The sequence below is a fragment of the Pelophylax lessonae genome (genome assembly GCF_965119305.1).
Source record: "Pelophylax lessonae genome assembly, chromosome: 10".
NCBI lineage: Eukaryota > Metazoa > Chordata > Amphibia > Anura > Ranidae > Pelophylax > Pelophylax lessonae.
In genome coordinates, this window is record NC_138777.1 from 151,222,403 (window position 1) to 151,237,890 (window position 15,488).

Below are 15,488 nucleotides of genomic sequence, written 5' to 3' on the forward strand. Positions count from 1 at the left end.
ATATATATATATATATATATATATATATATATATATACTTTACATTTTATTTTTTTTATTATTTTTTTCAATTTAATTTTTTTATTATTTTTTTCTCAATTATTTTTATTGAGGGTAAAGTGCAGTGCAGGGGGAGGGGCGGTGCAGAGGGAGGGGGCGTGTCATCACTTCTCTACACAGAGGACTTATTCTGGTGAAAACATTGGGGGGGAGGGGTGAAAGTGAAGGGGGAGTGTCAGCAGTTTTTACATTGAGGACTCAGCTTACAGCAGAGAAGATGGGGGAGGGGCCATGGTAACACTTCTCCTCTAAACAATGGAGTCAGCTTGAAGCAATGGGAGTGGGGGAGGGGCCTTCCTACAGAGGAGTCAGCTCACAGCAGAGGGGGCGGGGCAGGGGGAGGGGCATGTCAGCTGTTTTCTACATGGAGAAGGGAAGTTACAGCAGAGTGAATGGGGGAGGGCACTTCTCCTTTGCTGAGATAATCCCTCCCCCTCACAGGTGTGACATATGAAGATGCTGATTGGACAGCATGATTATTGCACAATAAAAGGCCACTCTAAAATGTGCAGTTTTATCACACAGCACAATGGCACAGATGTGGGAAGGGTTGAGGGAGCGTGTGATTGGCTGACTGCAGGAATGTCCACCACAGCTCTTACCCGGGAATTGAACGACAGTGGGTGGAGTCAGTAGTTGATTTTTCTTTCTTTTTTTTACCAATTCTTTTCAGGGAGGAGGGGTTAGGACAATGGATTGTGTCAGCAAGGCACTGGGCAGTGTCAGTAGCTTTTTTTATTTTTGTTTTATTTTTAAATCTTAATTTCTATTATTTATTATATCTTTATTTTCACAATGAATGGGGGATGGGCAGTGGATGATGTCAGGAAATGAAATAAGGAAAATAAAAATAATTAAAATATAAAATTGTGAAACATAATAGAAGGGAAGTGGACAGCATTAATAGTTATTTATTTTCTTTTTTAAATCATTTTTTCACAGTGTCTCTGGGAGGGTGGCAATGGATGGAGTCAGTAGGGCAGTGTACAGTGTCAGTAGTTTTTTTATTTGTATTTAATTGTTTTTTTTATACAATGTAATTATATCTTTTATTTATTTTTTTTTTATTTTTTTCAAAAAGGTTTTTGGGGACCAGAGGATGGTGTCAGTAGGGCAGTAGACAGTAATTTAAAAAAAAAAACATTTGTAAAAAATAGTATAAAAATAATACATATATTTTTTTACTATTTATGTATTCATCATTGTTTTTACAATATTTTTTGGGGGGAAGAGGGCGGTGTCAGTAGAGCACTGGATGGTGTCAGTACGGCAGTTGAAGGTGTCAGTAGTTTTTTTTTATTGCTTTTATTATTTTATTTGTTTTTCATAATGTTATTGTTTATCATTTTTTTAATTAATCGTTCAATAAATTTTTTGCACAATCGTTTTTTTTGTGGGGGAGAGGGGGTGGACAATGTCAGTAGTTTTTGTTTTTTATATTTTTTTTATATTATTATTTGCCACTATAATTTTTTATTTTTATTTTTTAAATATTGTTTTCACAGTGCTTTAGGGGGGGGGGCAGAATAAGTAGTTTTTTAATTTTTAAATGTGAAATATTTTTTATAATTTATTTTAATAATTTTTTCACAATGATTTGGGGGAAGATGTGAATGATTTCAGTAGGGTAGTGAACACTGTCAGTAGAGCAGTGAATGGTGCCAGGAGACTTTTTTATTTTTGATCAATTATTTTGTTTACAAATGTATTTTTGGTCTTTTTTTTTTTACAATTCAATTTTGTTTTATTTTTGATCATTTTTTTTAAATGTCTCTTGTGAGGGGGTGTATTAGGGCACTGGAAGGTGTCAGTCATTTTTAATTTTTTATTTTTTATAAATGTATATTTTTATTTCTATTTACAGTTAAATGTTTTATTATTTTTTACAATTATTTTGGAGGGCCAGTGGTTGTTGATGTCAGTGGGGCAGTGGTTGAGGTTAGTAGGGTAGTGCACAGTGTCAGTAGAGTAGTGGATAGTGTCATATGTTTTTTTATTTTATTACATTTTTTTATTTACAAACCAATTTTATTTTACTATTTAATTTTTTTATACTTTTTTTTTTCATTTTTTCAAAATGCTTTTAGGGTCCAGTGGATGGTGGATATAGGTCAGTGGAAGGTGTCAGTAGTGCAATGGACAATTTCAAAATGTATCATTATTATTTCATTATTCTTTTTAAAAATATTAGTTTTAATTATTTTCTACTATTTATTTTTGGATTTCTTACACTAACTGTTTTTTTGTTTTGTTTTTTTTTGGGGGGGGGGTGAGGCAGAAGATGGTATCAGTAGTTTTTTGTTTTTATTATTAAAAAAAAAAATAAAAAAAAAATAAACATTTTATTTCCTTATTTTTATAACATATTTTTCAGTGCCTTTGGAGGAGCAGAGGACGGTGTCAGTAGAGCAGTGGACAAGGAGTCAGCTCATAGAAGAAGGGGGCGGTGCAGGGGGAGGGGCGTGTCAGAATTTCTCCATTCACAGGACCCAGCTGACAGCAGAGATAATGGGGGAGGGGTCAGGTCAGCACTTCTCCTCTGAACAGTGAACTCAGCTTGAAGCAATGGGAGTGGGGGGAGGGGTATGAAAGAAAACATTTCTCCTCCACATATAGGAATCAGCTGAAAGGAGAGGGAGTGGTTAAGGGGGAGGGGCCAGGCTGGATATACCGCTAAGCAAAATAGGCAGCTGCCTAGGGCCTAGGATAGTAGAGCTGCTGTGCCCATCCCCCACCCCCTCCCTCTCTCATAGAGTTACTACTGGGCAGGGAGGACTGTTCACACCGCCTGTGTGAAAGTGAAAGCAGAGTGAGCAAGTGTGTAAGGGGCTATCGCTGGAGGGGACCACCGTCCAAAAAAAGCTCTGGTGTCACCCCTCTGATGGCCCAGCGCCATTATCTCAGCAGGCGGTTGCAGCTCCAATCTCCCGGTGGGCGGGACTCCCTCTGTAAGTTGTAGCTGCTCTTTGGCAGCGGCCCCTCTGTCCTCTCTTCTGGCCTGTGAAGCACGCAGTACTTAACTTTGTACCCTGTATATAGAGAACTCTTTAGGATTGCATCCCCTACATAGCGATCCTTACACCCCGTACATAGCGATCCTTATACCCTGTACATAGTGATCCTTACACCCCGTACATAGCGATCCTTACACCCTGTACATAGCGATCCTTACACCCTGTACATAGCGATCCTTACACCCCCTACATAGCGAACCTTACATCCTGTACATAGCGATCCTTACACCCTGTACATAGCGATCCTTACACCCTGTACATAGCGATCCTTACACCCCCTACATAGCGATCCTTACACCCTGTACATAGCGATCCTTACACCCTGTACATAGCGATCCTTACACCCTGTACATAGCGATCCTTACACCCCCTACATAGCGATCCTTGTACCCCGTACATAGCGATCCTTACACCCCCTACAAAGCGATCATTACACCCTGCACATAGCGATCCTTACACCCTGTACATAGCGATCCTTACACCCTGTACATAGCGATCCTTACACCCTGTACATAGCGATCCTTACACCCCCTACATAGCGATCCTTGTACCCCGTACATAGCGATCCTTACACCCCCTACAAAGCGATCCTTACACCCTGCACATAGCGATCCTTACACCCCCTACAAAGCGATCCTTACACCCTGCACATAGCGATCCTTACACCCTGCACATAGCGATCCTTACACCCCCTACAAAGCGATCCTTACACCCCCTACAAAGCGATCCTTACACCCTGTACATAGCGATCCTTACACCCCCTACATAGCGATCCTTACACCCCCTACATAGCGATCCTTGTACCCTGTACATACCAATCCTTGTACACTGTACATAGTGATCCTTGCACCCTTTACATAGCGATCCTTGCACCCTGTACAGTGTGTGTGTGTGTGTGTGTGTGTGTGTGTGTGTGTGTGTGTGTGTGTGTGTCTGTACATAGCGATCCTGTACATAGCGATCCTTGCACCCTTTACAGTGTGTGTGTGTGTGTGTGTGTGTGTGTGTGTGTGTGTGTGTGTGTGTCTGTACATAGCGATCCTGTACATAGCGATCCTTGCACCCTTTACATAGCGATCCTTGCACCCTGTACATAGCGATCCTTACACCCCCTACATAACGATCCTTACACCCTGTACATAGCGATCCTTGCACCCTGTACATAGCGATCCTTGTACCCTGTACATAGCGATCCTTACACCTGTACATAGCGATCCTTGTACCCTGTACATACCAATCCTTGTACACTGTACACAGTGATCCTTGCACCCTTTACATAGCGATCCTTGCACCCTGTACAGTGTGTGTGTGTGTGTGTGTGTGTGTGTGTGTGTGTGTGTGTCTGTACATAGCGATCCTGTACATAGCGATCCTTGCACCCTTTACAGTGTGTGTGTGTGTGTGTGTGTGTGTGTGTGTGTGTGTGTGTGTGTGTGTGTGTGTCTGTACATAGCGATCCTGTACATAGCGATCCTTGCACCCTTTACATAGCGATCCTTGCACCCTGTACATAGCGATCCTTACACCCCCTACATAACGATCCTTACACCCTGTACATAGCGATCCTTGCACCCTGTACATAGCGATCCTTGTACCCTGTACATAGCGATCCTTACACCTGTACATAGCGATCCTTGTACCCTGTACATAGTGATCCTTGCACCCTGTACATAGCGATCCTTGCACCCTGTACATAGCGATCCTTGCACCCTGTACATAGCGATCCTTGCACCCTGTACATAGCGATCCTTGCACCTGTACATAGCGATCCTTACACCCTGTACATAGCGATCCTTGCACCCTGTACATAGCGATCCTTGCACCCTGTACATAGCGATCCTTGCACCCTGTACATAGCGATCCTTGCACCTGTACATAGCGATCCTTGCACCCTGTACATAGCGATCCTTGCACCCTGTACATAGCAATCCTTGCACCTGTACATAGCGATCCTTGTACCCTGTACATAGTGATCCTTGCACCCTGTACATAGCGATCCTTGCACCCTGTACATAGCGATCCTTGCACCCTGTACATAGCGATCCTTGTACCCTGTACATAGCGATCCTTGCTCCCTGTACATAGCGATCCTTGCACCCTGTACATAGCAATCCTTGTACCCTGTACATAGCGATCCTTGTACCCTGTACACAGGCCCGTCGGAACAAGGCAGGCAAACCAAGCAATTGCTTGGGGCCCCAAGCTGGCCTGGGGCCCCAAGACAACGACTGGTCAGTCACTTACTTTGTATCCATTTCCAGGGGCGGACTGAGCGGTCGGGCACTTCGGACGTGGTCCGAGGGCCCGGCCGGGAAGCCAGGAAGGGGGGGCCCGGCCAGCAAGGGGGCCCGCCGCTCAGTATTACATTTATCTCACCCAGCGCGATAAGTATTGGGAGGAGAGGAGGGGCCCGGCAGCCGGCGCTGACTCAGTGTGACGAGGAGAGCTGGGGAGGGGCCCGGCGGCTGTGGCTGCTTCACTGAGAGGAGGAGGGCGGGCCCAGGCTAGCGCTGGATTCAATGTGGTGTGCTGTGTGCGGGGGGCGTGTCGGCGTTGCATACTGACGTGACGTCGACGTGCCCCGCCTCCACAGGGCGTGTTACAACAATGACGAGTAACGGCCGAGTTCAGTCAGTGGATGCAATTGCCTGCGATTGTGTCGTTGGTGACAGCGTGTGTGTAGTCTCTCCTCTCATCTTCTACTTTTTAATTTCAATACCTGGCTTCTTCCCTTGATTTCTATTAGATTGTGAGTAGATCTTGTGGTGTGGCCTCTGAAATCCAGCTCCACTCAGTGGTCTCTGTGAGGAATGATGTGTACATCCATTTGCATTATCCCACACAATTTTAAAAAGTATATGATTCATATATTTTTATAAATATTGTGTGGGATAATGCAAATGTACACATTATTCCTCACAGGAGAGACCATTGAGTGGAGCTGGATTAGTTGCTGATGCCTTGGCCTTGCAATTTTCAAAGGCGTTCCCCCTTCCTGAGATCCCCTGTTTCTGTATAATGTGAGTTACAGTAGTTCTTGTAACATATGGCCTCTATGTGAAATCCAGCTCCACTCAATGGTCTCTCCTGTGAGGAATGATGTGTACATATATTTGCATTATTCCACACAATTTTAATAAAAATAAATGAAAAAATATGATTTATATATTTTTATTAAAATAGTGTGGGATAATACAAATATATGTACACATCATTCCTCACAGGAGAGACCATTGAGTGGAGCTGGATTTCACATAGCGCTCACAAGAACTACTCACAATCAAACAGAAACCACTGTGTGAGGTGGGGAGGGGCCCGGCGGCCGTTGCTGCTTTAGTGAGAGGAGGAGGGGCCCAGGCTAGCGCTGGATTTCCATTGCTGATGGTGTCCTGTGTGCGGGGGCGTGTTGGCGTCGCATACTGACGTGACGTCGACGTGTCCCGCCTCCATCGGGTACGACGATCCAGTACAGAACTTCAGTCAGTGGATTCCTGCGATTGTCTTCTTCAACAAGCCCTTCATCCATCCATCCATGGCAGCGGTTTTATTGTGAGTAGTTCTTGTGGCCTGAAATCCAGCTCCTCTCAAATGTCTCTCCTGTGAGGAATGATGTGTACATACATTTGCATTATACCACACAATTTTAATAAAAATATATGAAAAATATATGATTCATATATTTTTATTAAAATTGTGTGGGATAATGCAAATGTATGTACACATCATTCCTCACAGGGGAGACCATTGAGTTGGATTTCACATAGAGGCCATATGTTACAAGAACTACTCACATCAAACAGAAACCGCCAGGGATCGTCAGTATGCGACGCCGACACGCCCCCGCACACAGGACATCATGGAAATATATATATATTATACCTTTTAGCTGATAAAAAAAAAAAAAAGGCTTTGCGTGTGTGCGGGGGGTCGGGGGGGCCTCCATGTCCATTTTGCTTGGGGCCCCCAAATTCCTTCAAACGGCCCTGCCTGTACATAGCGATCCTTGCACCCTGTACATAGCGATCCTTGTACCCTGTACATAGCGATCCTTGCACCCTGTACATAGTGATCCTTGCACCCTGTACATAGCGATCCTTACACCCTGTATATAGCGATCCTTGCACCCTGTACATAGCGATCCTTGTACCCTGTACATAGCGATCCTTGCACCCTTTACATAGCGATCCTTGTACCCTGTACATAGCGATCCTTGCACCCTGTACATAGCGATCCTTGTACCCTGTACATAGCGATCCTTGCACCCTTTACATAGCGATCCTTGCACCCTGTACATAGTGATCCTTACACCCCCTACATAGCGATCCTTACACCCTGTATATAGCGATCCTTGCACCCTGTACATAGTGATCCTTGTAACCTGTACATAGCGATCTTTGTACCCTGTACATAGCGATCCTTGCACCCTTTACATAACGATCCTTGTACCTTGTACAAAGCGATCCTTGCACCCTGTACATAGCGATCCTTGTACCCTGTACATAGCGATCCTTGTACCCTGTACATAGCGATCCTTGCACCCTTTACATAGCGATCCTTGCACCCTGTACATAGCGATCCATGTACCCTGTACATAGCGATCCTTGCTCCCTGTGCATAGCCATCCTTGTACCCTGTACATAGCGATCCTTGTACCCTGTACATAGTGATCCTTGTACCCTGTACATAGCGATCCTTGCACCCTGTACATAGTGTGCCTTGTACCCTGTACATAGTGATCCTTGTACCCTGTACATAGCGATCCTTGCACCCTGTACATAGCGATCCTTGTACCCTGTACATAGCGATCCTTGCACCCTTTACATAGCGATCCTTGCACCCTGTACATAGCGATCCATACAACCCCTACATAGCGATCCTTACACCCTGTACATAGCAATCCTTGTACCCTGTACATAGTGATCCTTGCACCCCCTACATAGTGATCCTTGCACCCTGTAAATAGTGATCCTTGCAACCTGTACATAGCGATCCTTGCACCCTGTACATAGCGATCCTTGCACCCTGTACATAGCGATCCTTGCACCCTGTACATAGCGATCCCTACTCCCTGTATATAGCGATCCTTGCACCCTGTACATAGCGATCCTTGCACCCTGTACATAGCGATCCTTGCACCCTGTACATAGTGATCCTTGTACCCTGTACATAGCGATCCTTGTACCCTTTACTAAGCGATCCTTGTACCCTGTACATAGCGATTCTTGCACCCTGTACATAGCGATCCTTGTACCCTGTACATAGCGATCCTTACACCCCCTACATAGTGATCCTTACACCCTGTACATAGCGATCCTTGTACCCTGTACATAGTGATCCTTGCACCCCCTACATAGTAATCCTTGCACCCTGTAAATAGCGATCCTTGTACCGTGTACATAGCGATCCTTGCACCCCGTACATTGCGATCCTTGTACCCTGTACATAGCGATCCTTACACCCTGTACATAGCGATCCTTGCACCCTGTACATAGCGATCCTTGTACCCTTTACATAGCGATCCTTGTACCCTTTACATAGCGATCCTTGTACCCTGTACATAGCGATTCTTGCACCCTGTACATTGCGATCCTTGTACCCTGTACATAGCGATCCTTACACCCCCTACATAGCGATCCTTGTACCCTGTACATAGCGATCCTTGTACCCTTTACATAGCGATCCTTGTACCCTGTACATAGCGATTCTTGCACCCTGTACATAGCGATCCTTGTACCCTGTACATAGCGATCCTTACACCCCCTACATAGCGATCCTTACACCCTGTACATAGCGATCCTTGTACCCTGTACATAGTGATCCTTGCACCCCCTACATAGTAATCCTTGCACCCTGTAAATAGCGATCCTTGTACCTTGTACATAGCGATCCTTGCACCCCGTACATTGCGATCCTTGCACCCTGTACATTGCGATCCTTGTACCCTGTACATAGCGATCCTTACACCCTGTACATAGCGATCCTTGCACCCTGTACATAGTGATCCTTGCACCCTGTACATAGCGATCCTTGCACCCCCTACATAGTGATCCTTGCACCCTGTAAATAGTGATCCTTGCACCCTGTACATAGCGATCCCTGCACCCTGTACATAACGATCCTTGCACCCTGTACATAGCGATCCTTGCACCCTGTACATAGCGATCCTTACTCCCTGTATATAGCGATCCTTGCACCCTGTACATAGCGATCCTTGCACCCTGTACATAGCGATCCTTGCACATTGTACATAGTGATCCTTGTACCCTGTACATAGCGATCCTTGTACCCGTTACATAGCGATCCTTGTACCCTGTACATAGCGATTCTTGCACCCTGTACATAGCGATCCTTGTACCCTGTACATAGCGATCCTTACACCCCATACATAGCGATCCTTACACCCTGTACATAGCGATCCTTGTACCCTGTACATAGGGATCCTTGCACCCCCTACATAGTAATCCTTGCACCCTGTAAATAGCGATCCTTGTACCTTGTACATAGCGATCCTTGCACCCCGTACATTGCGATCCTTGCACCCTGTACATTGCGATCCTTGTACCCTTTACATAGCGATCCTTGTACCCTGTACATAGCGATTCTTGCACCCTGTACATTGCGATCCTTGTACCCTGTACATAGCGATCCTTACACCCCCTACATAGCGATCCTTGTACCCTGTACATAGCAATCCTTGTACCCTTTACATAGCGATCCTTGTACCCTGTACATAGCGATCCTTACACCCCCTACATAGCGATCCTTACACCCTGTACATAGCGATCCTTGTACCCTGTACATAGTGATCCTTGCACCCCCTACATAGTAATCCTTGCACCCTGTAAATAGCGATCCTTGTACCTTGTACATAGCGATCCTTGCACCCCGTACATTGCGATCCTTGCACCCTGTACATTGCGATCCTTGTACCCTGTACATAGCGATCCTTACACCCTGTACATAGCGATCCTTGCACCCTGTACATAGTGATCCTTGCACCCTGTACATAGCGATCCTTGTACCCTGTACATAGCGATCCTTGCTCCCTGTATATAGCGATCCTTGCACCCTGTACATAGTGATCCTTGTACCCTGTACATAGTGATCCTTGTACCCTGTACATAGCGATCCTTGTACCCTGTACATAGCGATCCTTGCACCCTGTACATAGTGATCCTTGACTCTGTACATAGTGATCCTTGTACCCTGTACATAGCGATCCTTGCACCCTGTACATAGCGATCCTTGTACCCTGTACATAGCGATCCTTGCACCCTTTAGACAGCGATCCTTGCACCCTGTACATAGCGATCCTTACACCCCCTACATAGCGATCCTTACACCCTGTACATAGCGATCCTTGTACCCTGTACATAGTGAACCTTGCACCCTCTACATAGTGATCCTTGCACCCTGTAAATAGTGATCCTTGCACCCTGTACATAGCGATCCTTGCACCCTGTACATAGCGATCCTTGCACCCTGTACATAGCGATCCTTGCAACCTGTACATAGCGATCCTTGTACCCTGTACATAGCGATCCTTGCTCCCTGTATATAGCGATCCTTGCACCCTGTACATAGTGATCCTTGTACCCTGTACATAGTGATCCTTGTACCCTGTACATAGCGATCCTTGTACCCTGTACATAGCGATCCTTGTACCCTGTACATAGCGATCCTTGCACCCTGTACATAGCGATCCTTGTACCTTGTACATAGCAATCCTTGCACCCTTTACATAGCGATCCTTGCACCCCGTACATAGCGATCCTTACGCCCCCTACATAGCGATCCTTACACCCTGTACATAGCGATCCTTGCACCCTGTACATAGCGATCCTTGTACCTTGTACATATCAATCCTTGCACCCTTTACATAGCGATCCTTGCACCCCGTACATAGCGATCCTTACACCCCCTACATAGCGATCCTTACACCCTGTACATAGCGTTCCTTGTACCCTGTACATAGTGATCCTTACACCCCCTACATAGCGATCCTTACACCCTGTACATAGCGATCCTTGCTCCCTGTACATAGCAATCCTTGCTCCCTGTACATAGCAATCCTTGCTCCCTGTACATAGCGATCCTTGCACCATGTGCAGTGGCGGTTCTACATTAAATTGCTCCCCGGGCAAGACGCACATGAGCTGAGCTCCGCTCCTGTATCATCCTGATCTCTCATCCTGTGTGCCTTTCACTACCCAAACTATACCTGCTGTCCATGGGGAGATCGCCGCCAACCCTGGGATCATGTCACTGCTTTGGAAAGCTTCCTCAGCTGCCCCACAGCTAGACAAATTTTGCCGGCAGGAGCATGACACGGCGCAGCCCGTGAATGGTCATACTATTTTACTGCTATTACGGGATCCACAGATGCGGCCCTAGTATGGGAGGCTTTTAAGCTGCATTTTTGGGCCACCGCCTGAAAAAATGTCCCACTCTCTCATTACAAATGCACAATGTTGTGGAAATTTTGATAGACATTTCTTTAGTTAAATAGTCATTATGTCTCCCAGTGTCGGTTTTACCGATAATCAATATTCATAGTGATTATTGCTTTAACTGTCATTGCAGGAAAGACTTGTTAGTGATAAGATGGCAGTCATTTCTGCTCATCTCTGCACATGGCTGTGTTTCTACATAGGCACTGCCCATTGTACTTTCTATGATTGGTGGTTGTGAAGCCACTCCCTGTAAATTCCTTTTGTTCAGTTGCTGTAAATAAACCAAGCCCTGCCCTCACACAGAACACACAGAGGACAGAAGACACAGGAAGCTCACACACACCCACACACACAGACACACAGACACAAGCTCACACAGCAGCTCACACAGCCATTTCATCCATGAAGAGACACATAAACTTTCACACACAACCACTTGCTCTTACACACATGCACACACATACATATCCAATGGAGAGAGACCTGGCAGATGGCATCAAAATTACCCAGCGCGTCTGTTCCTTTCTTTGTCGCTGAGCGCTTGGTAAATCGTTATACAGGAGAGCGGTACAATTGTACTTTTCAGTACAAGCTATTAATGGAGCTTGGTGCGTAATAATCTTGAGCGCACTGAAGTGGGTTTCTATGCTCCAAGCCCTATTAATTTCCACGGCAACAAGCCCACTTGACCTCGCTGACGGACGCTTGCTCCAACGCCCCGTCGCCGGAGAATATATCGGCGCTTAAATCCCATACCGTCTGGTCGACCAACTGCTCTATGAGAAAGCCAAACAAAAGCTATTCTTTTGCAAACAGCGGGTGTTTGAACAGGATGATGAACAGGCGGGCAGACTGCTGGCCTACTTGGCTCATCAGGATACTAGCCCTCTGGTGGTGGTGCAGCTGCGCAGATCTGATGGGTCCAGCATTTCTGACCCGCCGCTGGTGGCTGCAGAATTTTGCTCCTTCTATGCCACGCTGTATGCCTCTCAGAAGAATATTACTGCCCAGAAGACTCATGTGTTCCTCCAGCGTATCTCATTCCGTCTGTTGTCCAGATCCCAGTGGGATGAGTTAGATGCTCCCTTGATGGCTAATGAAATTGCTGCTGCAATGAAGAGATGGCCTTTCTTTTGCCTGTTCTTAGGGCTGGCGGTGTGCCCGCAGCCCTCTACACCTATATCCTTACATGCCTACTCTTCATTGGGTTACGGGTTCATGCCATGCTCCCGCAAAGTTGGGGTCCCAGAGAGCGGGGTGGGGGGAGGTATTGGTGTTTTTTGTTGGTTTGTTCTGTTTATTTTTTATGCCTTATTCTTGATGTGGTTATTTTTATGTTGCTCTATGACTCAGGTACATTGCATTTTTGGGGTATGTCACGATTCATGTAAACCTGCTCTGGGGACACCCGTCATGGATATCCTTTTTTCTCCTTCCGCTTTACTCCTATGGCCACCGTGAAATTTCTCACATGGAATGTCCGTGGTCTCAGGGACAAGTTGATGAAATGCTCCGTTGTTTTTCGGCTCCCTCAAGTCCTACAAAGCGGACATTGTGGTCTTGGTGGAAACTCATGTCATGGGCCAACTCCAGCTAGCACTCAAGCGACTCTGGATAGGCTGGACCTACCACACCACCTATACTGCTAATTCAAGGGGAGTCTACATTCTTTTTTCCAAAAATTCACATCTGTCGGTTATATCCGTTCGTTCGGACCCCCAGGGCAGGTTTATTTTTATGCATGTAACTCTGTACAGTATATAAGCAGTATTTGCTTCTAGCCTGCTACATCCCTCCTCCATATAGCTCAGTGGTGATAAAAAAGGGTGTGTCCTTTATGGCCCAATATCCAAATGTCCCGGATGTGCGGATGGGTGATTTTAACATGGTGTTGGACCCAACTTTATACCGTTTACACTGCTCTCACCCACATGGGCCCCCTCCTCCTACCCGCCTTAGTCGTCTTTTTAGAGACTTCGCATTGACTGACACCTGGAGATACCAGCACCCCAACACACGGTCCTACTCTTCCTTTTCAGCTACACACTCCACAATGTCACGCATAGATTTTATTGTGGTCTCCCATCCCCTGCTCCCCCTGCTGCAAGACTCTGGGTTTGAACCCCGGTCTTTGTCAGACCATGCTGGGCCTCATTCCGCATAGCCCCCCAGACCGTTCCCCTGCCCATGGCGTCTTCACCCCTTCTGGCTCACTGCCCTGGAGGACCAGGAGGGTCTAGCCCATGAATGGTCATACTATTTTACTGCTAATACGGGATCCACAGATGCGGCCCTAGTATGGGAGGTTTTTAAGCTGCATGTTCGGCCACCCTAGCCAGGGGCATCAACCACCTGAAAAAAATGTCCCACTCTCTCCTTACAAATGCACAAGCCCACTTAACCTCACTGACGGATGCTTGCTCCAAAGCCCCGTTGCCTGAGAATATATCAGCACTTAAATCCCATACCCATCTGATCGACCAAGTGCTCTATGAGAAAGCCAAACAAAAGCTATTCTTTTGCAAACAGCGAGTGTTTGAACAGGGTGAACAGGCGGGCAGACTGCTGGCCTACTTGGCTCATCAGGATACTAGCCCTCCGGTGGTGGTGCAGCTGCGTGGATCTGATGGGTCTAGCATTTCTGACCCGCCGCTGGTGGCTGCAGAATTTCGCTCCTTCTATGCCACGCTGTATGCTTCTCAGACAACTATTACTGCCCAGGAGACTCGTGTGTTCCTCCAGCGTATCTCATTCCCTCGGTGGTGGCACTGGACGCAGCTAGAGCCTTCGACTCCGTGGAGTGGAGGTACTTATGGGAGTGCTTGCATGCATTTGGGTTCAGGCCAGCTTTCATTAGATGGGTGCAGGCACTCTATTATCTACCGGTGGCTAGGGTCTCGGTGAATGGTTGGACATAGGACCCCTTTCCCCTTGGCTGTGGGGCCCATCGGGGGTGCCCCCTTTCCCCCTTACTTTATGCCCTAGCAGTTGAACCTTTGGCAATCACGCTTAGAACTCACCCACTCATACATGGTCTGTGCCAGTCATCCCTGACGGAAACTATAGGACTTTATGCAGGCGATATGCTTTTATATTTAGAGGACACTGACGCTTCCCTTCAAACTGCTCTACAAGCTATAGAGGAGTTTGATTCTCACTTTGGTTTGAAAATAAACTGGTCCAAATCTCAAATACTCCCCCTTGACCCATCTCCCCCCCCTCGTGCCTCGGACTCTCTCCCGTTGCAGAGAGTTGCGGCAATACTCTTCCTGGGAATCACGGTCACGAGGTCGCTCTGATTATATTGTGGACAATATAGAACCTGTTATTACCCTGTTAAAGCAGCAAAACGCAGACTTGGGCATGACTCCCCCTCAGGATCATGGGCAGGGTAAGCCTCATTAAAATGATTCTCTTACCCAAACTTCTTTATGTATTCTGGCACTCCCCAATCCCATTTTTTTCTAAAACTGTTCAAAATTATTGATAATATTCTGAATTCCTTTGTGTGGGGCCATGAGTGACACAAACTGCCCTGGGCTATGCTTAAAAATCCAACTAGACGTGGTGGAGTAGCATTGCCAGACTTCCAATCGTACTACATAGCGTCCCAGCTCTCACACTTCTACTATTTCCACAAATTGGAGGACCTCCGCTACCAAATGCTTGTCTGTAGGAGACCACATAAAACAGCTTTTACTCATATGCAGGTGCTCTTACGGGGACGGGGTCATATGCCATTGACTACTGTATGGAATAGGCTACTGTTACATCACAGACAGATGTGGAACATAGCCCTTAAGAGACTGAAGACCACCCACATCCACACTCGAACCCCACTGTGGCACAATCCTTGCCTGGGAGAGTTGATTTCTATTCCGGACTGCAACCTATGGGTGGACAGGGGTGTACTTTACTTGGGCCAAGTGTTGTGTGCAACGGGTGTCAGACCATTTCAGCC